Raw genomic sequence first — 26776 nt, forward strand, 5'->3', positions numbered from 1 at the left:
CCCTGCCGGGGAGGATGAGGAGCACCTTCAACACTGGTTGAAGTGAGAGGGAGATAAGGAAACAGGAGGGGCTGGGGGATTCTGTCCCCACTCCAACCCCATAGAGGTTTCTTGATACTGGGAAGCGAAGTTGGGTATTGGGATTGTTCTCTGTGGTGGTGCTAAGCCTTTTACCTGGGAAGAGCGCGGGGATCTGTGTCAGGGTCCCAACTCATCCAAGGCCTTGTTTCTCTAATTTAGTCTTGTTGCAGCTCAGTGTTGAGTGACAGTACATTACAGCTACAGATGTCCCGATGTTATAGAGACAGTCCCAATATTTGGGGCTTTATCTTACATAGGCGCCTATTACCTCCCACGCCCGTCACAATTTTCCACACTTGTTATCTGGTCACCCTAGTTACAGTGGGTGAGGCTGTCATGATTTGCTGGCTACCTGCAGTGTTCTCTGCGGTAATGGTGGGAATGGCATTTTAGAGATTATTAGCCTGTTGCTGCTGCTGCTGGGTTGTTTGGGTTTTTTGACGGCAGTTGTCACTGCTTAGCCTTTCCCTTTGACTCTGTGTGGTTTGCATTAGAGACTGTTAAAATGCTGAATGCAACACAGACAGGCATGCACTCACGCACGTATAGTCTCACGCGTGTAGTCTGGGCACACATTCACATGCACACGTATTCATACCTTTCCAGTCATGCGAACGTTCTCACACGGTCATTACCCACACATTCATATGTGCTCATGCATGCACCCTCACATACCCAGAGATACACACTCATGTGCCATCTCACACTGTGCTTTGCACACACATTCATATGCACGCCTCCATGCATGCACATTCACACAGATTCAGACGTGTTGTACTGCACACATGTCAGTCATGTGCAACTGAGCAACTTTAAGCAAGCATTGACTGGAATGAAGGAACAGTGGGGCAGGATAAGGATTCCCTTCTGTCAAAATTTATACATCCACTTTGTGTAGGGTGTGAGATGTAAAATGACCTTACCAGATGCCAGACGGGAAAATTGGGCTCCAATCTGTCTTTTATTTCTGACCGGAAGTGGCACATTATTAGCACATCTTCTCAACGGTACACCTTCTGGTACAGGAGAGTTTTCTTAAGTGCTGTGGGAGCTCAGGGCTTGGAAGCAAAGTTGAATCCTTGTTGCCCTAAGATTAGATGTTTGTTTTTTCTATAGTTAATGATCAAGAAATGTTGTTTTGGTTTTTAAATGGAAGGAGAGAACATTCCCGGTGGAGATTTTGTGAGTGGAACAATAGAGGATAAACCAGCCAGCATGAGACCTGCAGCACTGTAAGAGCAGCACGAGAAGATCTTTGTAGCGCATCAAAGTGACTTCAGCACAGAGGAGGTTGCGATGTAATGTAAGTACATAAGCGCTAGTATCTCCACTCTACTGCATTCTTACCGTGAGAAGCCTGCTATGCTGAGTGAGTCTGTCACCCTAAGGATACAAAATGTGACACTCTTTATTAGGCAGGAGATGCTGAAATGTGTCCAATTAATGAGACATTAACAAATAGTGCAGCAAAAATAGAAGCTGCAGACACTAAAGATATTAACTTCATCTTTCTTTCAAGCACTTTGATAGCTGTGGCCTAAATTATCAGCCAGACAGGGTCTGGTTCCCCTTTGTGCAGGAATTTGTAAAACATGCACTTACAGAATGAACCCCCAGGCGCTGATCAGTGTGTTTACACCTCTGCCTGCTTGGTTTGCTCATCACGATGGGTGGCGAAAGGCACGAGAGCTTGGACCTGCCCTTGCAATTCAAAGAAGGGCGCATAATCCAGGTGCATACCTGCAAAAACATACCAGCCTTCTTTCCCCCCACTTTTGAAAACTCATCCCTCTGTGCATTAGATTTTATTGTACGTTTGCAGTGGTGCATTTGGGAGTCGCCCTTAAAAGTGTAAGTGATGTACAGACCACCTTGCTTGGCAAAGGGGCAGCCCTTGTTTTCAAACAAGGTAGGTATTGTTTTTCCCCTGTGTCCCTCCCAAGAGGTCTCCTGGTCAGTGATTTTCAATATAACTTTAAAGGTTCTGTGACGCTGGCTGGATTAGGGGGACCATTTGTAATGTGAATTAACATCAATATGTCAAAAATTACAATAATTCATATGAGATCAGCCATGTCAGGTACCATTAGAAAGGTTATAGTTTGCTAAGGAGGATGATCTTGTTTGTGTCTGTGTCGTATTTGTGTTGGAAGTTCTTGATATGTTTGAAATATCCGTATTTCAAATTGTGCTGTGTTTCTGGGCAACCCAGACAGGATGGCTGCAGTACTAGCCTGCTTAATGGCCCATTAAGGACACTCACAGGTACAGTGGGCCTGGGGAGAGAAGCTGGGGCTACACCTGATGAGTCACCAAGATTTACTCACCATCTTATTCCTGTAAATTTCCACAAGCAGCATGGGAAAGGCCAAGGGACATAAAAGGCACTTGCACCACATCCATTTTGTCTTCAGTCTTCACCTACTTCTGGATCAACTCATCCACATCTGAAGCTGTGAAACGAAGGACTGAGACCCATCCGGGTACTGGATGCACACCTGAGGGACTATACAAACTTGCAAACTCTATAATTCTACTGGAAACCTGATACAAATGATTTGAAAGTCCATATATATGTATCTGATTGCTTTAATCCTTTAACATTTATCTTATAGTTTTTCTTTCCTTTTATAATAAACCTTTAGTTTTAGTGACTAAAGGATTGGCTGGCAGCATGGTATTTTGGGTAAGATCCAAACTTATATTGGTCTGGTAATGTGGTTGACCCTTTGGGGTCAGGAGATCCTTTTTGGTAAAGAGCATAGGGTTTTAAATAACTTACCTCTTTTTTTAGACCCACTGGCTGATTGGGAGCCAGAGACTGAAATGCAGTAAAGGGGACTGTGTATATTTTTGTTTTAGCTTCTTGATAAGCAGTGTGGGGAATCAGAAGCACTGTTTGTGGCTGGTTGGGAAGTCTGATTTCAGTGTCACCCACCAGTGTTGGGAGATTCTGCTCTCCTCTTACAGACTGCCTTGATCTTAGCATTTTCCGGTGGCTACCCTGGGTACGGATGGGTCACAGGTACATCCTTGATTTCTCTCCTCCTGGGTCTGTTTCAGAGGTTGGTGGGTGTGTCTGATGCCTCCTGTGGCTGGAGATACCAGGCCATGTATGTCCGTAGTGTCATTCCACTGAATGCAGCCTAGTATTGCTCACTGCCATAAAGCTTTGTGCTCTGGTTCTGTCACACAGGCTAAGCAGGATCCATGTAGGTCGGTATGTGAATGAGATCTCCAAGAAATACCTAGCTTGCTGCAGGAAATGGTATTGGCAATTGTCTTAAGTAACTACAGGACCCGAATGGTGATGGGTTGTGCTTCTGCTGGATGAGACATAAAATCATGGCCCTGGATGCTGGACGTTAAAGATCTCCTGGCCCTTTTGTCCGAGGAGGAGTGTTCATTGACAGCCTGGTCAAATTGCAATACGTTCTTTCAATATTCATTTCTCTGCGCAGTTTCAGCTGAATACTGTAGCCTTAACTTCCTGTTCCAAACTGTTATGTGATATTGCCGTGGGCCACTAAACAGCTCCCCTGTTCCGGTCAAAAGGTGGCTGCGATTCAGTGGTAGGTGAGGTGATGTCTCTAGACTTGGTTTGTAAACTCTGAGCAAGTCGGATCAAAAATGCTACAAAGTAGCCCAAACCCTCTATTCTAGTTTGCATGAAGCCAACCTTCACGGCAAATTCAATCAGAATAAGGACGACCCTAGGAACTTCCCATGTTGCCAACGAAAGACCTGGCAGTTTTCCGACCAGATACAAAAGCCCCATACTGAGTAGCCCACCACCAACCCCTCGGAAACCTGTTAAACGCAGGGAAACCACGTGTGTGCCTGAAACGAGTGATTAAATAGATCCGGCTAACAGGTGTTCCTTTAAAAGGGCCTCCTAAGCTTTCAGAAACAAGGGAAGCGGGAGTGCTTGGCTCTCATCGTACACTGAAAGCATATGCATTTTCACAGCAGGATGGCAGGCTGCCTTGTCCAAGAAGCCAGCATACCGCAGGAAGTGTGTGGTTTTTTACGCACTGTTACTAGCAGGACCACATGAGCAGCCAAATCTCAGCTTTTCTCTACTTGCAGTTCCTTAATCTAGTTTGGAATATTATATTACCGCCCGACTCCCATCTGCTTTTCTTTAGCACAGTGCTTTTTATTCCCCTCTCACTCCCTCTCGCCAATTGAATTCATCACTAAAATCCAGTGCATTAGCTAATGGCTGGTCCACCTTCTGCTGTGTGAGTTCCCTGAGCACTGTCCCAGAGGTTTCTTTTTGTTTAAATCGGTGCATTGCGATGTGGCGTGTTCCATTTTTGCCGGCGGCTCTAGTGGCTGGGACACCGAAGCACTGCTCAGGACCCCTGGGTGTATTCCCAGCTCTGCCATTTCCCCTGTCCGAGGCTCTAGTTCTCCTTCACCTTTTGGTTGTCTTCTCTAGTTAGCTGCTCCGCGAGCATCTCTTGCTACGTGCATGTGCAGCACTTAGCATGATGGGGCCTGGTCTGTGCCTGGGGGCTGGTGTATGTTAGAGAAGCCGTGGGCCGCCGCCCTGGTTGGTGGGACTGTAAGGGACCCAGTGCCAATGGAAGATCAGCAGACGTGGAGCAGAGCTTCGGCACATCCCCTCCCCACTCCCCTTTTCCGTGTCCCTTTTCACCCCGTCACATCCTCTTCTCCAGAGTGGGACTGGGGCAGCTACCGCAGGAGCTAGTTTTGACACCAGGGGAATTCCCCTGTGCTGGAGAACTCTCTGCTGACCATTTGCAACCACAGTCTGTCTCCTTTGCAATGTCTGGGTGGTGCACCTGACACCAGAAGGCAGGTGGCACCAGAAAATTGTTTCCCTTATACATAATTCTCCTATTGTCAAGAAACCACCATCTTTTGGTGTGTCCCACGGAAAACATCCCACTGTGCGAGTCCTCCCAGTTAGGGGTGTCTGGCAGCATTTGCCTATCCGTCACTGATCCCCCTCAGTGCCACTGACGCAGAGAGCAAAGGCCTCCACTCTGATCAAAGATTTGACTAGTCGATGGGGGGATACAAAAGCTTTGCGATGTTTTAACAAGAATTAAGGCCAAATCCAACACGAAACTCTCGGAGTATGTACTAGTTTCAGGGGAGAATCGCAATGGATTTCTGTGCAGTTCTCTCTCGGACTAACCATCTGGGGTTGCCATTTAGGACCATGGATTTGGCTGGAATTCAGCACCCTTGTGCAGAAACACAGCGCAAAGCAGAGGCACCATTTAAATCCTATTTTAAGGACTTCAATGATGCACATGCTTTGTGCTGACTCCCTGACTCTATCACCCCATAAACAGTTGCAAAACCCTGTTTCCAGTTTTCGGGGTTTTTTTTAAATAAACAAACAGCTATGCCCTACAGTAAATGTGGGGCCCTAAGACCATGTCTACCTAGTGATTTGCCCTGATTACAGCCATCAGCACAGCTGCACCAGTGCAAGGTCTTGGGTATACAGTGACTGTTGCCCTATGCAGTGCTGGAGATAACCCCTGCTTGAAACCGGGATGAGCAAATTACACTGCGTGGTGCAGCTAAATAATGGCCATGTTTGAGGCAAATGTCCTGTCTGGAAAAGGCCTAAAACTAGCAGCCAGGTTGCTTTTTAATGCCTTCTCAGCCATGATCTTCACTAACAATCCAGCTAAACGCTGCCCTTAACATGCGTATCAGGTATGCAGCCGTACTCCCCTACCCCCAACTCCCCACTGGGGCCACCAAAGCCATTTAGATGTGGGGGGGTTTTCCCCCTGCCTCTGTGTTTCTCCTTCATTTGTGCTCTCGCCCTTCGTTTGTGTGTGTGCTGATTTATCTATTGATTTCCTGCTTGCCACCAGCTGCAGTTCATTCCTGCTCCTGCTCCTTCTGCTTGGCTTTGAGTGCAGAGAGCAAGGCAGCCTCAACCAGCTGTGGCCTCAACCAATAGGCATGACCTTGCAGAGCCGAAGGGGATTGAAAAGAGAGGGTGAGGCCAGCAGGAGAGAAGGTAATGGCCAGCCGGGAGGTCTGCCAGGCATCATAACTAAGGGGCAAATCCTCCATAGGTGCAGACTAAGCAGAATTGACATGGTCCTGCTGCATGTGGAGGGCAGGAACTGGAAGTCTGCCACATGGAGCACAGCCTTGAATGCTGTCATGTGGGAGGAACTGGGGCAGGTAGATCCACCACTGTGCACATCATCCGTCATTTTCTCTGACCATGGAGGTGACTATACTCTTGGTTTGTCTTGCAATAGCTGTCTCAGGCCAGGGTCACTTTGTGCTAGGTGCTGTGCAGATGCATTGTAAAAGACAGTCCCTGCCCCGAAGAGCTTACAATTTCAATAGACAAGACAGAGAAAGGAGGGGAAATAGTTTGGTCATGCAGCAGGTCAGGGGCAGAGATAGGAATAGAACTTAGGTCTCCTAAGTCCAAGTCAAGTGCCTTAATCCCCAGGTTTCCCCACATGATCTTGATTGTAAACTCTGGGGGCAGGAATCTGCATGATGCATAAAGTATCACATGTCACTGTGATGCCAAAGGAGTGAATAAATACCCTGATGATGATGATGATAGCATGAAGCATCCTGAATGGTGGATTCTCAGCATTCACTTAAACATTAAGGGGAAAAATACTTGCTACCCTCGCTTCATCTACCGGCCCCCCAAAAGCTGTAAGGCAGGTTCCTTCTTGCGCAAAGGGAAAGAAGAAATCTCAGTGGCCAGGCAATCAGAGCCTGGTTTTGCAGAGGCACTGAGAACCAGCAAGCCCCATTGAGTTAAAAGGAGCTCTGCATCTCGGTAAATCAGGCTTCAACCTTCACTATGCATTTGAGGCTCCCCTTTCCCTGATCCTTCATGGCTTAACTCCTTCTCTCCTTCCTTTGTTTCTTACACACGCCATCTTTCCATTGGTAGGGTCCCACCTCTCTCTATTTCCCCCTTTTCCTTTGCTGCCAAGATCTCATTCCGTCCCCTCTCACCTATTCAGGACCAGGTTCTATCAGTGACAGGCCTTGGGCAGGGGCAGTGATTTAACAGAGATGAGGCTGTATTTACGTAGACATATTAAGAAGTTGCCTGAGCCCATTCATCTTCTCAAACCTCAGCCACCCACGTTGCCGTGTTTGTCAGCTGACACTGTCATAAGTCTCGGAGCCCATTTCCAATCTCCGAACTGGCTTTCAAACCCAATGTTGCGAACCAATAAAGTCCAGCTTATGAAGTTTAAAAACTCAGAGCTATTACGGGGAGCTGGGATGGTGGTAGAAATACATAGCGACAGCTGACGTGGGGGGGGACGTTTTTGTGATGCTCAGTGCAGATGTCGGGGATGCGGGAGCCAGCCTCTCTGCGTCATCTCGCTGCTTACAGTTAAGATGAGGCTGGAGATGGGGGAGAGGGTATTTTTAGCTACCTAGGCAAGTTCAGGGCAGGGATGCTCTCGCAGAAAATACTAAAATGTCCATCTTGATTTTGTGAGGCGAGCCTAGATCAGAGCCAGCTGACTGCTGGAAAATGAAAATTCATTCCGATTCCAAACAGTTGGTTTCAGCACACTTGCACCCTGGTAACCAACTGTGTGGATCATCAGCAGAGTCTGACCCCTTACTTCCAGTGCTAACTAGCATGAACCTATCCCACTTGAAGGAGTAACTCCACTAGCCAGCAGCTATAGTAGACTCTTACCCTCTTATATGGACCAGGCACGAAATAGAGAAAAAGAGCAGCTTACATCTCTTACTGCTCGGTCATGAATATTCAAGTGGACAGGTTTTGGGTCGCATGAATATTTGGGGAACAGCTGTTCTTGATCCAAACGCCACTATCCCCAAATGAATGAGGTTATTTAAATTCTCTTTTGCAGTAGAACATTTTAAGCTATTCGAACTGGTCAGAAAGCAGGCAGGGGAAATTGTTGCAAAAATGTGAATGGAGTTTTACTTCAATTTTTCATTGATATTTCGTTTCCGTGGAGATTTTCTGGCCAGCTTGCTTTGCTGCTTTGTTTTTTTTTTGTTTTTTTTTCTTGTTCAGAAAACTTCACTCGTGGTGGAAGAGCTTTGAATGGATGGCTATGGGAACAGAAGCTGGGCATTTAGGGGTGGAAGGCAGGTGAGAATGAGGGTAAGGATTAGATCTTGTCCAAAAAACCAAACAAACCTGAATTTCAGAATTTGAGGTGGGGGGCAATCTGGAAAAGCTGAGACATTTTTAGTGAAATGTTCCCTGTTTTCGACGAACTATAGAGCTGGCAAATGTTTTTTTGGTAGAAATTTTGAAAAACGGAGAAAAAACTGAAAAAAAATAAGAAAATTCTCTTAGAGATGGTTTTGTGGTTGAGGCACTGGCTTGGGACTCGGGATCTGACTTCAATTCTCGGTTCTCCGACTGACTCCCTGTTGACCTTGGACAAGTCACACACTCTGTGCCTCAGTTTCCCCAACTGTAAAATGGCCATAATAATCTTTCTTTCCTCCTGCCCTCCCTCTGTTCATTTAGACTGTAAGCTCTTGGGGACAGAGACTGTATCTCACTATGTGTATGTACAGTGCCTAGCACAATAGGGTGCCAGTCAATTCCAGTGTGGGGAGGGCATATGGCCAGATACCTTGATTTCGCCTCTTCAAACAGATGACAAAATGTGGGGTAACTATTGTATGTTTGTTTATTTTTTGGAATTTCTAATTTTAAAAAAATCAGGGCATTAGATTAAGCTTTTTTGACCATGGTGAAACACCCTTTACTGCCAGATGCTGACTTCTTAATGCCGCCTTGAACAGAAAACTTTGATCAGCCGATTTAATTTCATTACCAACTGCAAAACTGAATAAACAGGAGACATTGGGGCGAAAAAATGAAGCTCCAGCTACAAGCTAATGAAGGGTGTGGGGTTGCTCCACCCATGGTGGTTAAAAAGGCAATGAATAATAAAGAGAGAGGGAGAGTCTGTGGCAAGAGAAATGACACATGAAAAATATGCTTCCACTGTGCTAAGAAACTTCATAGGGATGAAGGTGATTTAATGGGACACTGTCAAGATAAACATCATATATTCAGAACCAAGTCCTTAGCGGTGTTATTAATAGTACCTGAGACTGTTAAACTGGAAAGGATTTGAAAACATCCTTTTTGCATCTCACTATTTGTGCTGCTGATTTAATTTTTGCAGTTCACTTGGACAGTGCCACTCAGAAGGGATTGTTGGAGGGATTTGATCCGCAACCTTTCTGTCCAAATCTCACTTCAGCTAAACAAGCCACTCCTTCAGACCAGCCTCTCATTTTCTTTACTGCAGGTTCAGAAAAATACAGGGATATTATTTGTCTGTGACCATGTGGGATTGCTGTAACTCTGCACGCAACGGCGGTAATTGCATGTACAAATGATCCCTAGACCCCTAACTGGACACGTCCAGGTTTAGCTACTGCATTTAAAGAGAGAATTGAGATCACTGTGGGTGCGTAAATTGTGACATAGAGTTGTTTGCATGCAGTTCTGAACACCTGCATCTGGAGTTAAACTGGTTAATTTCATTCTCCCCCATCATGCAGGCTGGGATGCTTTCAATATCCTTTGTTTCCTGGGCTGCTGTTCCCCAGAGTTGTTCAGGGTTAGGATAGGAGCACTGGGCTTTCCCATGGCAAGAGTTGGTCTCCTAGATTTTAAGGCCAGAAGGACCAGCAGAACGTCTAGTCTGACCTCCTGTGTAACGGAAGCCAGAGAATCTCACCCACCGATTCCTGCAGCTAGCCCAATAACTTGTGGATGAGTGTGAGCATGGCTTGACAAATTTACTACATCCCTTGGGAGGCGGTTCCAATGGTTAATTACCCTCCCTGCTAAAATTTTTGTCTTCATTCCCGTTTGAACTTGACTGACTTCAACTTCCACCCATTGCATATTGTTATGCCTTTGTCTGACAGATTAAACAGCCCTCGGGAATCAGATACCTTCTCCCTGGGGAGATAATTATAGATGGTGATAAAGTTGCCTCTTTACTTTCTCTTTGATATGCTCAGGGCCCTAACTGTCACCAATTCCACAGGGCCCCATCCAAACTTCATTTTAAAGTTGCACTTGCATTTATTTTATTGGTTTTCCACTGACAAGCTAATTACAGGTAAGACTGGCCAGAAAACAACCATTTCAGATTGTGCAAAATTGCAAGGTTTTTGACATTTGTTTCATTCTGATGAGGAACAAAAATGAGAGCTTTCGAAAAAAGTTAGTGAGAAAATGAAAGTGGAGAGTTACCACTACAGAATAACCCGTAGCCTAGTGGTTAGGGTTCTCCCCTGGGATGTGGGATACTTAGGTTCAACTCCTTGTTCTGAATCAGGGTTCCTACATTCCAGGTAAGTGGTCTAACCACTGGCGAACTGGCTATTCTGGAGTGGCTGTCTCTCTTCAGTCAAACCAGATATGTTTCAGTGAATCATTTGTTTTGCCGAAATGGCATTTTTCGACAGGAAAAAAGTTCTGTGGACATTTTTTCGACCGGCTCTAATTGCAGGGGCCTGTAAATCTAATGACCTGATTTGCACCTGCCATCTTATAAGTGGAAGCAGATTTGCACTTGAACAGAATTGCGGGCCCCAGCTTTGTGCATACGAGTAATGTCTGCAAATGGCAAAGCCTTGCTTTGGAAAATGCCCCCCTGTACGTCTCTGGTTTTAAAAGCAGACATTTCCCAGCACATTGCTTGCAACAAGCTGAGCTCAAAATGAGACTTGGAAGCCCAGGTAACTGAAACGGCGAGGGTTCTTTTCACCTTCACAGCAATACCTAAGTTCCCATGGCGATGAAGGAACACTCTCTCTCTCTCTCTCACACACACACCATATCTAAGTCTAGAAAGCTAGGCTGCATTCCAGGAGAGTGAAACCCAAGCAACTTGTCAGACTTTACAGCAACTCTGCAGCCACAAGACAAGGCAGTTCTGGGGCTCTGGGTATGATGGACAAGGCTGGATACAGTAGGATTGTGATTAATTTGAGAGATTCCTATTGTATTAATAATACTGTTTGTGCCACAACTCCTGACCTCCTTATCCTAGCAGGCATCAGGGAGATTTTTGCCTGGTCAAGGACTCCACTGAAACTGACAAAATCCTTCCAGATTTGGCTCAAATCCCATTAAGAAAATGCCCAAAATAGACCCATGGACTTGTATGCGACTCCGTTACCTTTGTTATCCCATTAGCATCCTACCAGCAAACCTATTGACAGTATTGTCTACCTGTCATGAACAGCCGTTCTCAGCCTTCCCCACCACAGGCCAAGGATCTTCCTCTGTTCCCAGGGAGACACAGTGGAGAGGAAGAACGACTCCTGGGTTCTCTTCCCAGCTCTGCCACCGATTCATTTGTGTAACCTTGGGCTGGTCACTTCCCATCAAAGCACTTGTTTGTCTCCTCCTCTACTGTGAGCAAGCATCAGCCATTAGCCTCCTCAGATGCAGAGGACTTAGAAAGACTGCCCAGAGGGTCTGCTCTGAAACCGTTTCAATCTTATAAATATCCACGCTCGCTGGCTGGGTTGGAACACAGCATCTTTATTTAACCTCCCTGCCCCAAAAGCTAAGAAAGCAGAACCTGGAATTTAGTGGTGCTTGAAATATGTGGCTGACAGAGTCTGATTCCAAAGGCAAGTTTGGCTTTGGAACGAAGAGGAAGATGGTTTTCACTACTGAATAAATAAAAACTAAATGATGGTGTTATTAATATAGCTGCATCTTAAATACTTTCGTGTCTCTAAACCAAACTCGGTTAGAGATGCAAGGGGTTTTTAGAAGAGCTTCACAAACATTGCAAATGTCTAGGTCTTATAAGTGAGTAAAAAAAAAAATATACCCCAAGCCTTAATATCTAACTGCACGTGTTTATGGCTGCTTAGGCCTCCACACACGAAATAAAAGCAGCGACACAAATTAAGCCTGTTGTTTTTGCCACTTCTCGTCCCTGATCACAACATGTAGCTATTAACTGTACCAAACAGCAAGGGGAGGAGTCAGGAGTGGGCAGAGACCTCTCCATGGAGGCTGCTCGGTTTGGTGTGTCAGAGAAGTGGAGGGGCATCACTTGAGTGCCTAGAGAACAGGTGGTATGGCTACATCAGGAAAATGGAATTAAAAAAAAAAGCCACTGGCATTAGCTTTAATTGAATCCTTCGCTGGCAGCTTCAGCAGAGAGGCTGAGGAATGAACGGACCCTGAACTCCGTTCTCAAGATTTAGAGGTAGCTGTGCCCCAGGCAGTCAGGTTTGAAACATGTAGATAGGGCAGTGGCATGGAAGTTGGCGCTGGGCAGTGCTCTCTAGTGGATAGGGCAGCATCTTAGTAGTGAGGAGATCTGGGTTCGGTTCCCAGCCCTATTACTGACCTGTTGTATGAGCTTGGCAAGTCATTTGCTCTCTCTGTTTCCCCTCCCATCCTTTGTGTATTTAGCCTGTAAGCTCTTTGGATCATGGACTGGCCCTTAAAATATGCACGTGCAGTATCTAGAACAATGGGGCCCTGATTTTGGTTGGAGCCTCTAGGGTGCTACTGTGATACACACACTAATAGTAATGGCTAAAGCAGAGCTCCTTGGGGGCAGACTTTCAGAAGAGCTGCTGCTGAGCCCTTGTGAAAACCTGACCTTTATTTAGGTGCCTGAATGGGAGCTGAGCTCCTTTGAAATATCTGACCCTGGTGCTGAGCCCTTGAAAATCTGGTCCTGAGCTCTTTGTGAAACCTGACTTTTAGTTTGAGGTGTTTGTCAGTCTGGCCTGTTTGACGAGGGCGAGATTTACTTCAGAACGACAACACACGCACACGAAGAAAGCTACTACTTCAGGAAATGGTTTCCTATCATTGTTACCAAACTTTTGAAAACGCAAAACAACAAAGTAGTAAAAAACCAAAGATAATTAAGTACATAATTGCACACACACAACTCCTTAATTAAGCCTTTCCTCTTTAAACCTGACAGAGTCTGTTTACAAGATGATAGCATGAGGGGAGCCTGGCATATGGCAAACCATCTGTAGCATGAATGCTCCATCTATGGGAAAAGGGGAGGGGAACTTTCTAGTCCACAAAAGAATCAGTTGCTTAGATGGATCGGCACGGTGATTTGTCTTCATTCTCTGAACAAAAGTGATTTGATGGAACATCAGCCAGATAAAAAGAGTGTCAGGAGGAGCAAAGCTGCACTGTAGAATAATCTCATAGACTCATCTTTGTCAATGTCTGTATGGCATCTGCCACAGCAGGGCACTAAGTAATATGGTGACTTGGAGCTATGGGTATGTGTCCTACCTGTGCCAGGCTAGGTGCTGATCGGTAGACAGCAGATGCAGAGGGGCAATCCATAGACTAGCCCGCAGTGAGATTTCTCTGTCTGATGAAGCTCTGAATAGTGGCAGCTCTGTTCTCACTGCAGCCACGTCTGAGTATACTCACAAAGGTCTGTTCCCTTTAGCATTCTTTCTGTCCATCATGTTGAAGGGCTTGTGCAAAGCTGGATCGATGCTGTCGCCCCGGGCATGGTGCTGTTAACCGCATCTAACACCCGCTGCCGTATCTAATGTGTGTACATAATAATGTAGTAACGAGATTAGTGTGTGTATCTTGTACATATTTTATGCATGGATGAGATGTAGCTGCCTTGGCTGGGATTTCCAAAGTAGCTTAAGGGAGTTAGGTGCTGAGCTCTCATTGAAATTTGGGTGCCTTGCTTACTTAGGATGGACTATTTAAAGGAGCCTAGGTGGCATTTGACTTCAATGGAAGCAGAGATCAATCAGGGCTGAATACCTATACCTGTACACACAATAGGAAGCCAGAGAGATTATAATGGCCTTATGCTCCCTGCCACACTTTTGTGCTGTATCCACAGCTCACTTAGACTCCTGTGGGTCAGGGATCGCCTTTTGGTTATACATCGTTGCAGTGCCTAGCACGATGGGCTGGGAACTCTGGGAGCTACTGCAATGTAAATAACAGCAGCAAGTGTGTGCGGCAAGCAAGGTGACGGGCGCTCCTGAAATGAGAGAGAAGGAGCATTGCTATAGTTGGGATTAAGGTTTGGAACAATGGCAGGAATGACAGAGGCCCTATTTTTAAGGTAAGGGATGATCGTGTCTGTAAATTCTCTCAGTTCCAGACTTTAGTGACTGAGAAACTGTCCAAAAGAAAGGTGAACAATGAGAAAAGCAGGGTAGCCCTGTGGCTAGTGGACTTGGGAGACCCAGGCTATATACCCTTCTTTGCTGCAGACTCCTTGTGTGACCTTGGACCAGTCACTTAATTTCTCTGTGCCTCAGTTCCCCTTCTGTAAAATGAGGATAGGAGCATGACTACTTCCCTGGAATGTCATGAGGTAAATGCGGTAAAGATTGGGCATGCTCCGAGAGTACAGTAATGGGATCCATATGAGTACTTGAGAAAGATAGGAATAAGTGGATCATAGACCACAGAGAGACCTGGAGTTAAAAAGCCCAGTCTGGGGCTCAGTCTGTATGGAGGCTCTGATGATGGGGCTTGCCATGATGATGATGGGACCACAGAAAGAGACTCCCAAAGCCAAGGGAATGCAGGATGCTTTGGTACATCTAGAGTTTGGGGCAGAAAGAAGACAAGTTCATAACCTGCAGAGCTGTTCTGCATTGCCTTTTATAAACCATGAGGGAGAATCCTGTCCGCAGCTGGAACTGTGTGAACTGATTTAGCTCATTTGTCTGGCCAGGGCAAGTAAAAAAAAAAAAAAAAAAAAAAAGTACAGCTGTAAGATGACTGAATTAAAGGGCTGAGCCGAGAGACACAGAATGACTCTACCACAGGTTTGTAAAGCTGAGCTAATCATTTTCATTTCCACACGGGAAACCCAAACGTCACTTTATGGTCTCTGTGCAACTGCAGAGGTTGATCTGAAAACTGCATATCCACTCATCCCAGCAGCGGCAAGCTGGATTTGTTGTGATGCTGGGCTCCAAAAATCTTTTCCCAGGCTCATCAAACTGATATTCAGAACCTTGGCCACTTGGCCTCTGTGTGGTTGAAGGTCTTGCCTGGGATGTTGGCCATAAAAGATGCACCACGTTCTATAAAAACGTGCAGCCGTAATTTAGAAAACACATGAGGACCATAGAGCTGAATAGCCCTATGCCTGGAGTTGCTAACCCATGGCAAGGAGTGTGAACCTGCACACCATTCTGGAATACTGTGTGCAGTTCTGGTCCCCCATGTTGAATTCAAAGTGGAACAGGTGCAGAGAAGGGCTACTAGGATAATCTGCAGAATGGTAAACCTGCCTTATGGGAGGAGACTCAGAGTTTGGCTTGTTTAGCCTCACCAAAAGAAGGCTGAGGGTAGATATGATGCTCTCTATAAATATATCAGAGGGATAAATATCAGGGCGGGAGAGGAATTATTTAAGTTCAGCGCCAATGTGGACACAAGAACTAATGGTTATGAGCTGGCCATCAGGAAGTTTAGACTTGAAATTAGACACAGGTTTCTAACCATCAGAGGAGTGAAGTTCTGGAATAGCCTTCCAAGGGGAGCAGTGAGGGCAAGAAACCTAGCTGGCTTCAAAACTAATCTTGATAAATGTATGGAGGGGATGGTATGATGGGACAGCCTAGTTTGGCAATTGACTGATCTTTGACTACTGGTGGTAGATATGCCAATGGCCTGTTAGATGGGGGTGGTTCTGAGGTAATACAGAGAATTCTTTCTTGTGTATATGGCTGGTGAGTCGTCTCACATGCTCAGGGTTTAGCTGATCGCCATATTTGGGGTCGGGAAGGAATTTCCCCCCGGGCAGATTGGCAGAGACCCTGGGGGTTTCTCGCCTTCCTCTGTAGCATGGGTCACAGCTCACTTGCTGGTGGATTCTTTGTACCTTAAAGTCTTTAAACCATGATTTGAGGACTTTGATAACCCAGTCATAGGTTAGAGGTTTATTACAGGAGTGGGTGGGTGAGGTTCTGTGGCCTGCCTTGTGCAGGAGGTCAGACTAGATGATCACATTGGTCCCTTCTGACCTTAGCGTCTATAAGTCTATGAATCACTGAAGTAACACTCTAGTGCCGTCTAGTTACATCCTCCAATGCAAGGCACATCATCACAGCAGCATGGAGACCTTCATGGTGCTGTTAGTTTTGCTGACATTAAATGCCATCTCTTTCTACAAGCCTCGGTTTCCAGTAACCGGACTGAATGGGCTGAGGAATCTCTGTGTAAAACTTTCTTAATACCCTGGCTCTGAATTGGGGCTTCCAGCATCTTCTGTTCCATTCTCCAAGTCCTTCTGCACCATGCTGAGGCTGTTTAGATCAGACATGTTTGTTCTCGCTTGAGCTTCTGAAGCTTTGTTTACAACCCTGGACAACGGAGGAAAAGCAGAAGCCGCTTCCCTGCTCCACCCCCCTGGATAAGAGCAAAGCCTGGAGTTCTCAGCTCAAGCAGCGCTCCCATTCATTCCACAGGGAGCTTGCACTAAGTTAAGGACTACTGGGATTTGGGTCATCGAACCAACTACCAGCGCAACAACAGATGTTAAGTGTCACCCTTGTGGGCAGTCTTGACAGAGAAGCCAAGGGCAGCGTAGGTAATGGAGGCCAAAGTAGGCACTCGGCCCTAATAGAAGCCCCTCCCGGGTTGAGGCACGTTGGTGGGGGCCGTCTCTTCAATGGATAAAGCAGCCTCCAGAGTGGCAACTTTGACCAGCACTAAATTCTCTTTTAAGTTAAAAATGAAGTCACTAGATTCTAGGAAGTGATTAAGGGGTTAAATAATGGAAGAATGATCTTGTGGGTTAGGGTTTGGAAGCTTTCAGTTCAATTCCCACTACTGCCACCAACTTCCTATGAGACCTGGGGCAAATCACTTCATCTCTCTGTGTTTCAGTTCCCCCATCTTTAAAATGGGGATGTTAATCTTTCCTTTCTCCCACCCTTTATCTGATTTATTTAGATTGTGAGCTCTTTGGCAGGGATTCTGTCTCATTAGCTAGTTCTGCCTAGTACAAGGGAGCCCCAGTCTTGGCTGGGGCCTCCAGGATTTACCGTAATGTATATAATAAATAATTGGTCACACTGTATTTACACCAGAGTAATCAAGGGAGGAATTTGTCCTGATTTTTTTTTTTTTTTTTAAATTTCCTAAGGGGAAACAGCTCCTCTGTTGATGCGATTTGAGGCTTGCTCCATTTACATCTGTGTAATTCTGTTGGCTTTGGAGGATTTACACCAGTGTACATAAGAGCAGGAGGTAAATTCATATGTTTATAGTAATTTTCTTTACCCCCATTGCAACCTTACGCTAGGGACACAGAAGCTAATAAAGTCTAATTATGTTTACTCTTTACGACTGTCATTTTTTGCTATCAGTTTATAGGCTTATTTCCTTTTTTGCCTATTGACTTGATCAGGTACTTTTCCTTTCTTCTTAAACCTTAAGCCTCCAAATAGCTGCTCATCTCTTATCCCGGGAGAGCCATTGTCCCTTCTTCAGTGAGCCTTCTCGGCTCAAAATGCAGCTGCTGGGGAGAGTGGTGCTGGTACTGGGTTGCGTAAGCCAGGAATCTCATTAGAGCCAATTTCAGGTTTAAAGACATTTCCTTTCTTGAGCTTAATTAAATGCCTGTCTCAGTGGAATCCATGTGTGTTCTCCTTTCAGCATGGCCTGGTGGCTAGGTTGCTAGATTGGGGTTGGAAGACTTGGATTCTATCCCAGGCTCTGCCGCTGGGTGATCTTGGCGAAGTCACTTCCCCTCCCTGTTCCTCTCTTTCCCTGGCTCCTGCAGTGAACAGCTGGGTTTATTGGTGAGTGATGCTAAGATAGGAATACATCTCTCGCCACCACACACACGCTGCTCTTCCTGTGATAGTGCCAGCTCTCCAAATCAATATAGCATCATTCATTCCAGGGGCATGTTCCATATTGTGTTATGATGACACAGAAATGAACATAGAGTGACAGTTAATAACCGAAAAGAAAAAGGGGGCACCTCCACCCCTGTTTCTTAAATTAAAATGATCGCTATAATGCTATTAGGAGTAGGATTCAGAGTTTATGAACACATTACTTATATTGATTTATGCCTGCAGCCATCAAGATGCCTTGAAAATAATTAGGGTTGATGTATCCAATGTTGGAGTTAAACGTTGATATCCTATAACGAACAGTACATGCTTTGGATCTGCTGCGCTGTAACAAAGGCTTAAAACAAACACCAACATCTGCATATTGCACCCTGCGTGGTGTATTAATTAGATCCTGTAACCGATCAAGTCATTCGTGACACAGAGAGGAAGGATGTGGCCGATGCGTTGGGAGAGGAGTAACAGCAGGAAGGCGGCATCTGTTGGAAATACAGGGTGCAAAAAAAGCCTGGGGAGGCCATGGGGTTAAGCACAGATGGGAAAAGGCAGCTCTCTCTGAGCTCCAGAGCTCCCACTGCCCCACATGGGAAGAGGTGGCCTCTGCCTTTCTCCACCCCCTCTCTCCCCCACTCCCAAGCCATGGCTATTAGAAAATAATCCTTTTTTACATATCAACTAATTTGATCTGGGATCACTGAGTGAGCCCCACAGAGTCAAAGCGACAGCCACTGTTGTGAAAAGTTGATGGAATGGAAAGGGACCCTCCCATGGTGCTCGAAATGCCCTTGCCCTCTCAGTCACTGGTCCCAATAACTCCAGCTCTCTCCTTCCCTTGCAAACCCCACCTGCCAGGTCCATCATGGCTTCACCTCCCGTAGCAAATATCCTGAGGCTATGTCATGGAATGGCAGGGTGTGTGACTGCACAGGCATGTGCGGTAAGGCTCCATGGCTTCAGATGCCAGCACGTACTAGCCTGTGTGACAGTTCCTGTCAAATCTTGTACAAATCTGGAGGAGTACAGAGCTTGGGCCCTTCGACGATGAGATTGCACTGCAGAAAAGTCAGATCTCCACTGGAAACCTTTATCTCCCATGTGAGACATCTCCCTACACATGGAAAACTCCGTTTGCTTGGGTGATAGAACATGATGGAATCTGTGAGTCAGGCTGACGTCCGTGGGGACGATCGAGGGCAATAGCGCGTACACATCCGTATGCATTCCCATGGCTGGATCCGACCAGCCAATGTTCCTGCTGGGACGCTGATGACTGTTGCGAAGAAACGCCTGCTAAAAAAAAGAGCTACAACAGACGAGCCCAAGATGGAGTTCAAGGGGGAGGCTAGGAAAGGGGAACGGATTTATAAACCGTTCCTCTGACTGTGGTTTGGAGAAATCCAGTGGATTTGTGCAGAATAAATCATTCTAATGCTTTGCACTGATATAGGCGCCTTTCAGCCAGGTTTCTCATAGAGACTGCCAGACCTGATCCGTCCATCTACTCTAGGATCGTGCCTCCGAGAGTGACCTCCAGCAGATTCTAGAGTAAGAAGCCCTGCATTAGGCAGATGTGGAATAATCTGTCCCTCACATGAGCTCTTCTACTCTTAATAGGTAAAGAATGAGTTAAACCGGGCAGCACAAGATTGAATAGCCATTCCAAAATTTGTCGTCATTGACTGACTATTATAGTTCTGGTATTGTTGCTATCCATATAAGTGTCTGACCCCTCTTTGAATTTTGCTAAATCCTGTTGCCCTGTGACATCCTGCTGAGTTCCACTCTCTAATTGTGCTTTATGTGGAAACCATATTTCCTTTCATCAGTTTAGAATTTCCCACTTTTTATTTTCATTGCTCTTGTGTTGGGAGACCAGGAGAACAGAAGGTCTCGATCTCTCTTCTCTTGGCCACGCATTATTTTATATATACTTCTATCACATGCTCTCTTACTCATCTCCTTTCTAAGACATCTTAAGGTGCCCCACAAATGACTCTGGGGTGTCCTCACAGTGGCCCTAAAGTCTGAAACACCTTCCCTGGATGTAAGGCTTCTCTCCTTTCCTCCTTGGAATCCCTATTCAAGGCCCACCTCTGCCATCATGCCTGCAAAACAGCCAACCAATCAATGACATTAATATTATGGTAACACACAGAGACAAGGCCCTCATTGTGCTGGGTGCTGCACAGACATAGTCAAAATGTCATTATCTTTTCATTTTACAGATGGGAAACTGATGCACAGAGGGACTATGGGGCAGATTTACCAGCAAGCTCAGCTCCCGTTTAGGCATATATATAAGTGGCCTGATTTTCAGAAAAGCCCAGCCCATTGGGAGCTGGGATCTGCTGAAAATCTGACCCTAAGAATTGCAACGACAGCAGCTGCTGCTTGGGTGCTTTTGAAAATCTGGTCCTTACACTGGGGCCGAAGTCGCAACTAAGCTCTTCATCATAATATAAAGAATCCTGGACTCCTAGTCCTCAGCTCTAATTACTAGACAAGACTCTCTTCAAGAGCTGCTAGTGTCATTAAATAGTTATTGTCTGAACTCCCTCCATTTTCTGACCCTCCGCCCCCATAATTTTCCACAACTGTGGAAAATTTAAATGGATAAAAATAAATGCTTAAAAATAAACATTATTTGTCAAAATTATTTTTGAGAATAGAATTTTGCCATGCCTACATATAATAATAACCTTTCACTATCCTATCTGACTGTAAGGGTGTTGTGAGGATAAATCTGTTAATGGGTGGGAAGTGCTTACAGTCTATGGTGATGAGCATCATAAGAATGACCGATACATAAATAAAACAAAGCATTCCGTTGCCCAGCCTCCTGCTCCAACAGCACTTCCTCCCGCTACAATGAGCCAAGATGAAGATAATGGTGTTTCTAATTTCACCCTAGCTCTGTGTTAGCCTGCAGAGATTTGCAATCCTCACCTTTAAACTAATATGCCCTCCTCCCATAATCCTTTATAAATCTCCGGCAAGCACAATAGTCTCTTATTTCCAATTTAATTGTTTTATTCAATTTTCCCTCATTACATGGCTTATAACAAGACAGGAAACGTATATACAGAATGGAGAGGTATATTACATTACAGCCAGGAGCCAGGATATGCCACACTGGATCTCACTCCAGATTTATTGCACGCGCTCACCCTATCTGGGCAATATGTGCTTGAGCAAGTATGGATGTTGCTCCCTGGGGATTTTTAATCACATATAGCTATGGAGGGAAAGCACATTGCATTAGCTGTCTCGCCTAACATGAAGGATGCCTTCTGTAGAGCTGCTAAGTCACTCATTGAGAAACCTCCATCTATTATGGTGGGTACACGAGCTGATTTCCATTTAGGTGACATTAATTTCTTGCCTATCATCGTTGCTCTCAGCAACCATCTTTCACTGCCACAACTCAGCATCCACATTGCTGATGTGTTTACTAATAGAAGTTGCACCAGAGCCTGGTTTGGTTTGCGGATCAGTGGGTCAGGTTGCGACCTGGTGGGGCGACGTGTAGGCGCTCAGAAACTTGAATGGACACAGGGATGGCATTCTTCTCTGGACCCCCTGATAGAGCGATCCATGCTCTTCAGCCCGCCAGGGTGACGCAAGCTGGTGGAGAAGTGTTAAGAAGCGGAGAATGGAATGAGCTTAGAATAGGTACTGAATTCCCCTCTCCTTGGTCCCAGCCTCCCCAAGCCAGGATCGGGGCCCTTCCAAGGTCCGGTACGAGCTTTCGAGGACTGAGGCAGACAGGCTGAAACCCGGGGGCAATATGGATTGTGCCAGCGTAGGAGGGAAGGACATTGGTGAAGCAAGCCTCAAAGTCATTTTCAAACACTTCTAGTGCAACAAAAATAAATTGCAGCCACTTTATGCAGCGAGTCCGTCAGCAGGCACAAGCTCAGGAGGATCGGGTTAGGGCAGTAATTGAAGGGGAGACCCCTCAAGTGGTGATTGGGGAAAAGGACAGTCTTCCTCTGTCAGTACTGGCTTAGCCTGGTGCTATGACTCTGAGCTGGAGGCAATGCCCTCTTTCAGATGCCACGAGACTGTAGCCCAGTCCCCTTCTAGTCGTCATAGGTCACGCTGTTGCCTTCTTTCTAGGAGTGGAATTTGCTCTCCTGCCCAAATGCCAGCTCATTTTGCCACCCAAACTCTCCCTACAGTTTGAACTGGACTCAGTATTTTCCTTCATGTCTTGTGGTGAACTGTTGCAGTGCGTTGCTGCGTGCTGTTAAGCAGCTGCAGCAAGCCACTCCAGAGGTGGCTGCCTTTGCGCAGGGGATGAAGTGATCCTCAGGCACTGTTCAGGGGGGCTCCTTTTCAATGAAAGGTGCTGTATAAAATGTGAGATGACTGAGCTACCTCACCCTAACGTCAGCCCACAGAGAGGGCACGTAGTGCAGGGACTTCATACCAAGGGCTGAATCCATACACCGAAGCACCAGCTTTGTTCATTTTGATCTGAGCAAAGAACATCCACACGCCCACCAAGGTCTGCAGACAACAGCACGTAATAAACTGGAAGCTCCATCACAGTCATTCCAAGGATGGTGGTAGAGCTCGTTAGGATCCAGGAAGCAATTGAATTAGGTTTCCTACTTTGCGAGTAAAGATGAGTCTGGCAACGCGTCAGTTTGGGATACGTTTTTAAGAGCAAAACAGCTCTGGGGAGGAAAAGGGCAAGGACTGGGCCTGGGAACGTGACTCATTAACAAGTGCAAGGCCTAACACCCAGGGCATGCTGATCAGCCCTGCTTCCTCCCCAAAGGAAGGATGAATTCCAGTATATGCAAAGCTGCCGTCTGGTATGGAGGAGCCCTCGAAATCATTCAGGTTGTGGGAGGTGGGGTCGCTGTTACTGTCACAAGGCGGGCAGCCTCTTTAAAGGCTGGTGGAGGGGAGCCTGGGTACAGCCAGCCCTGTTCTGAGGTGGAACCCCTTTAAGAACCAGTATTAAGGAGTGTTAAGTTGCAGAGAGACTGATCTGACCCCAGTGGAGTCGGACCAGGAGACTGAGTGGTGTGGCTACTTGCTGGGAAGTATAAAGGAGTGCTCCCCCCTCCGTCAAGGAGAGCCGGGACACAGGAGAGACCTAGAGGGCGGCTTTTCTGTGACAGAGGGACGGAGAGTTGCAGAGAGTAAGCAGGCTCCTGCAGGAGTCCCTGGCTCAAAGGAAAGGCCCCAGTTCCCAGCCTATGGAGTGTAACCCTGCCAGGAGAGCTCTGCAGATGGCCCAGGTCTTGGGGAAAGGGTGTGATTGGTATTCTGAACTCGTGTTATGGAGAAGAAATAAAACTGAAGCCCTGAGGGCCAGGGGACTGGAATCCTGTGGCTGGAGAGTGTTCTTTGCTGCCCAGGCTAGTGAGTTAGTCGGCCGGCTAACAGTTGTTCAGCTAGACATGGTTTGAGATGGTGGGAGTCGAATGGGGAAAATTGCTAAGATAATTTAGTAGCACTGAGATCCCTTCATGATAAGACCTGCAGGAAAAGAAAGATTGGAGAGTTTAGAGAAGGCTTTTTTTCATATGTGTTTGTGTTCACAGTCCAAAACCACAATTGTTGATATACTTGTTTGTACCTAGCTGGCCCAGCTCTCAGCCAAGATCGCCTGAGCTCTATCTCTGCTGACTCTGGAAAAGTCTGCAGCCCATGGTCTGGTAGATCAGCGTTTCTCAAACTGGAGGTCCCGACCCAAAAGAGAATTGCAGGCCTATTGTAGGGGGGTTGCGGTATTCCCACCCTTACTTCTGCGCTGTCTTCAGAGCTGGGCAGCTGGAGAGAAGTAAGGGTGGCATGGGGGTGGGGAGACAGGAGGAGGTCATCACAGCCAGAAATATTTTTGAAGGGGATCCCAGCCAAAAGAAAGTTTGAGAACTCCTGTGGTCAATAACAATGACATTTCTGCATCTCTGGAACTCTGTCTCTCTGGAGTCACTGCGGGATCAGGGAGATAGGTGCCATCCAGGACTGGGCAGGGTTAAATATTTCACCTCCAGGAGACCTCGGTTTGTCGAAGCTAGCTGTAATTATTTGACTCCCCCAGTCCTGTTAGCAGTAAGTATAACTCTCAGCTAGCACCATCACTCACTTCACCCAAGTTTGCCTGCATCCCACACAGACTTGCTGTTATCTTCCTGTATACTGCTGCAAATTATTAGTGTCAGAAATGCTGACTCAACAGTGGAGGCTGGAGGAAATTTTTATACAGAGATATCAATCAAAGCATGTGCGTTCAAGTTTCCTACGCTGCTTTGCATTTTGCTGCGTCACCTTGTTTCAGGACTTTGCTGCAGTTTGGGGCTGGATCTCAGCAGCCTTTCAGGCTCAGAAGCTAGCTGGGAGCTCAGAGGAGGTTGTAGGAAGAGGCACTGGTGACTCAGTAGGTGAGAGATTTCCATTCTGCTCAATAGCTGTATTGAACTGGTACCACAACGCACTCGTGGTGCTCAGCTGTCTGTCTGTCCGTGGATTCATGCCAGATCCTTCTCTAGTATCTGCTAGAAATGCCGTCCCTTTGGAGCTACGATCAGCGTGACAGGTTCAATTTGCAGAGGCTTCATCAGACTTCTTTCATCTCACGTGGGCTTTGAACCAGGGCCACAAAACTCAGAGCACAACTCAGCCAGCAATGCCACTCTTTGCTGCTTTAACTCTGCACGTCGCGAGGTTCGCCTGAGAACCATACAGCAGCCCAGGTTTGCCCAAATGTGAGCTCAGGCTTGCACAGAACATGGGCCATTTCGCTTTCAACTCTCTAGTTCATTTGAATCTGGGCCTGCGGGGAACTGAACGTTTAAGAGACTCTGGCTAATTGGAACTGGTTGTTACATTATGCAGCAACTCATGTTAATGCCGATCCGTTAGCGCATGGATGCTGGATGAGCAGAACTCTGTCAAGCACTCAGGTATGTCTGCACTACAATCGGCAGGTGCGGTCGAGCTAGCTTGCTGCAAATAGCAGCGCAGTCATGGCTATGTGGGCTTGCCACCCAAGTCCAATCCCACCAGGGACCCTGGGCATGTCCTCGAGCAGATAGCCTGTGTTGCCGTGGCTACGCTTGCTGTTTTTAGCAAGCTAGCCTGATCAAAGCTAGTGCTCATGTATGCTCACCTGTGCTGCCATCGCACCTTCCTATTGCAGAGTGCCCGAAGCGTCTGAGTGATCGCTGAATGCCACAGAGTCTAGGTTCCTCAAACTGGGCAAACTTGGACACGTTGCTCGCTGACAATGCAAGATTTCATTAGGAACGTCTCCCTCAACTCCCATAAACCCATGGGGTGGAGAATGAAGCTCTCATTAGTCAGGCTTGTTAGTCTTGGCATCCTGGCCAGATTCCAGTTGGGGCCTTCAGAGTCTGCTTCCTTAAAGCTGCCCCTGTTGTCCTGGGATTCTGGTATTTGTGCTGCCTTCTGAGCCAGCGATACTGGCAGAGCTGTTGTTCTCAGGGGGCTGCAATGTTTCTCTGCTCACCGGGGGATGAAAGTTCTTTTTGCAGCCCCAAACTAGGGATGGGCCAGAATTGGAACCAAACCATTCTTATCCAAACCATTCTTATCGCTGACGGAAGGTCCAGTCTAGCCATGAACTTTGCAACTCAAGCCAATTTCTATAATGGGCAAAATGCAGATTCAGGAATTATCCCAATCTCTCCATAGGTGGGCTCAGACCCTTGTTTGGTCTAAAACCATCCCAGTTCCCTGCCCCATCACACCATGCTCTCCTGTGGGGGTCAGAGTAGCTCACATCACCTTACCGTCAGGTTCCTCAACCCTGCCTTTGAAGTATCTGTTGGATAATGGATTGGAAGGACTGTGCATGTGATCCAATCTGGCAATTCCTGTGAGCCTGACTAGCCTTGAGAAATCCTAACCATGTGTTTCTCTCTCCTTGTTCTGAGGCCTTGCTATTCTGGGGGCAATCCTGTGACATTCCATAACAATTCAGGGCTGATCTCTTTCGGGGCTCCCTGTCTGCAACCCTCTCAGCCCCCTGAGCTGCATTGTGTACCAGTTCAGCAGATTTGGTTCAGGATCTGGGGTAGACACTGGATTTGCAGTAAATGCCAGCAAAATAACGGAGAAAGCACATGAAAAGTGCCTTCCTGGCTCCACGCTGCCCTGAACCGATCATGTACAATCCCTTTAATGGAATGCGCAGTGAAACTATATATAGTGTCAAAAAACACACACACCAGGTAGTAGCTGTAAGGTAGAGCTGTGCAGATGGATAAATAAATCAAGAGTCTGCCTTTCATCTTCACCACATAAACTGAAAACAGCACACAGCAGGGTCTAGCAGAAGTAGCCAGAGCGCAGATAGCAGTCGCTTAGCAAGAGGGATGCCCCAGCTCTTTTGTCCTCTTTCTTCTTCTCCCCATCCACCTCTGTTGTCCATTTCCTACTCTCCTATCCCCCTTTCTCTTTGCTCTTCCTGTCCCCTATCTATACATCCCCCATGTACCATGGTGGGTATTCCCTGCCTGCTGTCTCCTCTGGTTGCCAGTGTATTTAGGCAGGATGTCCCTGCCTGCCCTGCCTTCTGTGCATCCACCTTGTACCAGAGCAAGATGAAGAGAGATGTGTGTCCATGTATCCAGCAGAGAAGATGTAATGGCCCAAGCCTAAGGTTTGCCAGGCCTAGCACCTCTGCTGGCACAAGTCTACATCCTGATGGGGTCAGACCAGCCCTATCTATGGCCCTGTCAGCGGCAGCATTCCCACCCTGCTTCAGGGGAAGTCTGCACCTGCTGTATCGAATCAAACTCACCCACGTCCTACTGTTTGGCTTTATTGG

General features: G+C 46.6%; 1 long non-coding RNA gene across 2 annotated transcripts in view; it reads left to right on the top strand.

Moving 5' to 3' along the window:
* The first annotated feature begins 1247 nt into the window (after positions 1-1247).
* Positions 1248-26776, top strand: part of LOC137142371 (uncharacterized) — a 52933-nt gene continuing 27404 nt past the window's right edge. Inside the window, exon 1 of one of the 2 annotated variants that reach the window (XR_010916901.1) lies at positions 1248-1384. This is a non-coding gene — a long non-coding RNA (uncharacterized lncRNA). Of the gene's footprint in view, positions 1385-24768; positions 24888-26776 lie in introns of those variants that run through there. The other variant, XR_010916902.1, reaches the window with a different exon arrangement.

The sequence above is a fragment of the Emydura macquarii genome, unplaced genomic scaffold (assembly GCF_026122565.2).
Source record: "Emydura macquarii macquarii isolate MOO-44397 ecotype Brisbane River unplaced genomic scaffold, CSIRO-AGI_Emac_v2 contig_3220, whole genome shotgun sequence".
Taxonomy (NCBI): domain Eukaryota; kingdom Metazoa; phylum Chordata; order Testudines; family Chelidae; genus Emydura; species Emydura macquarii.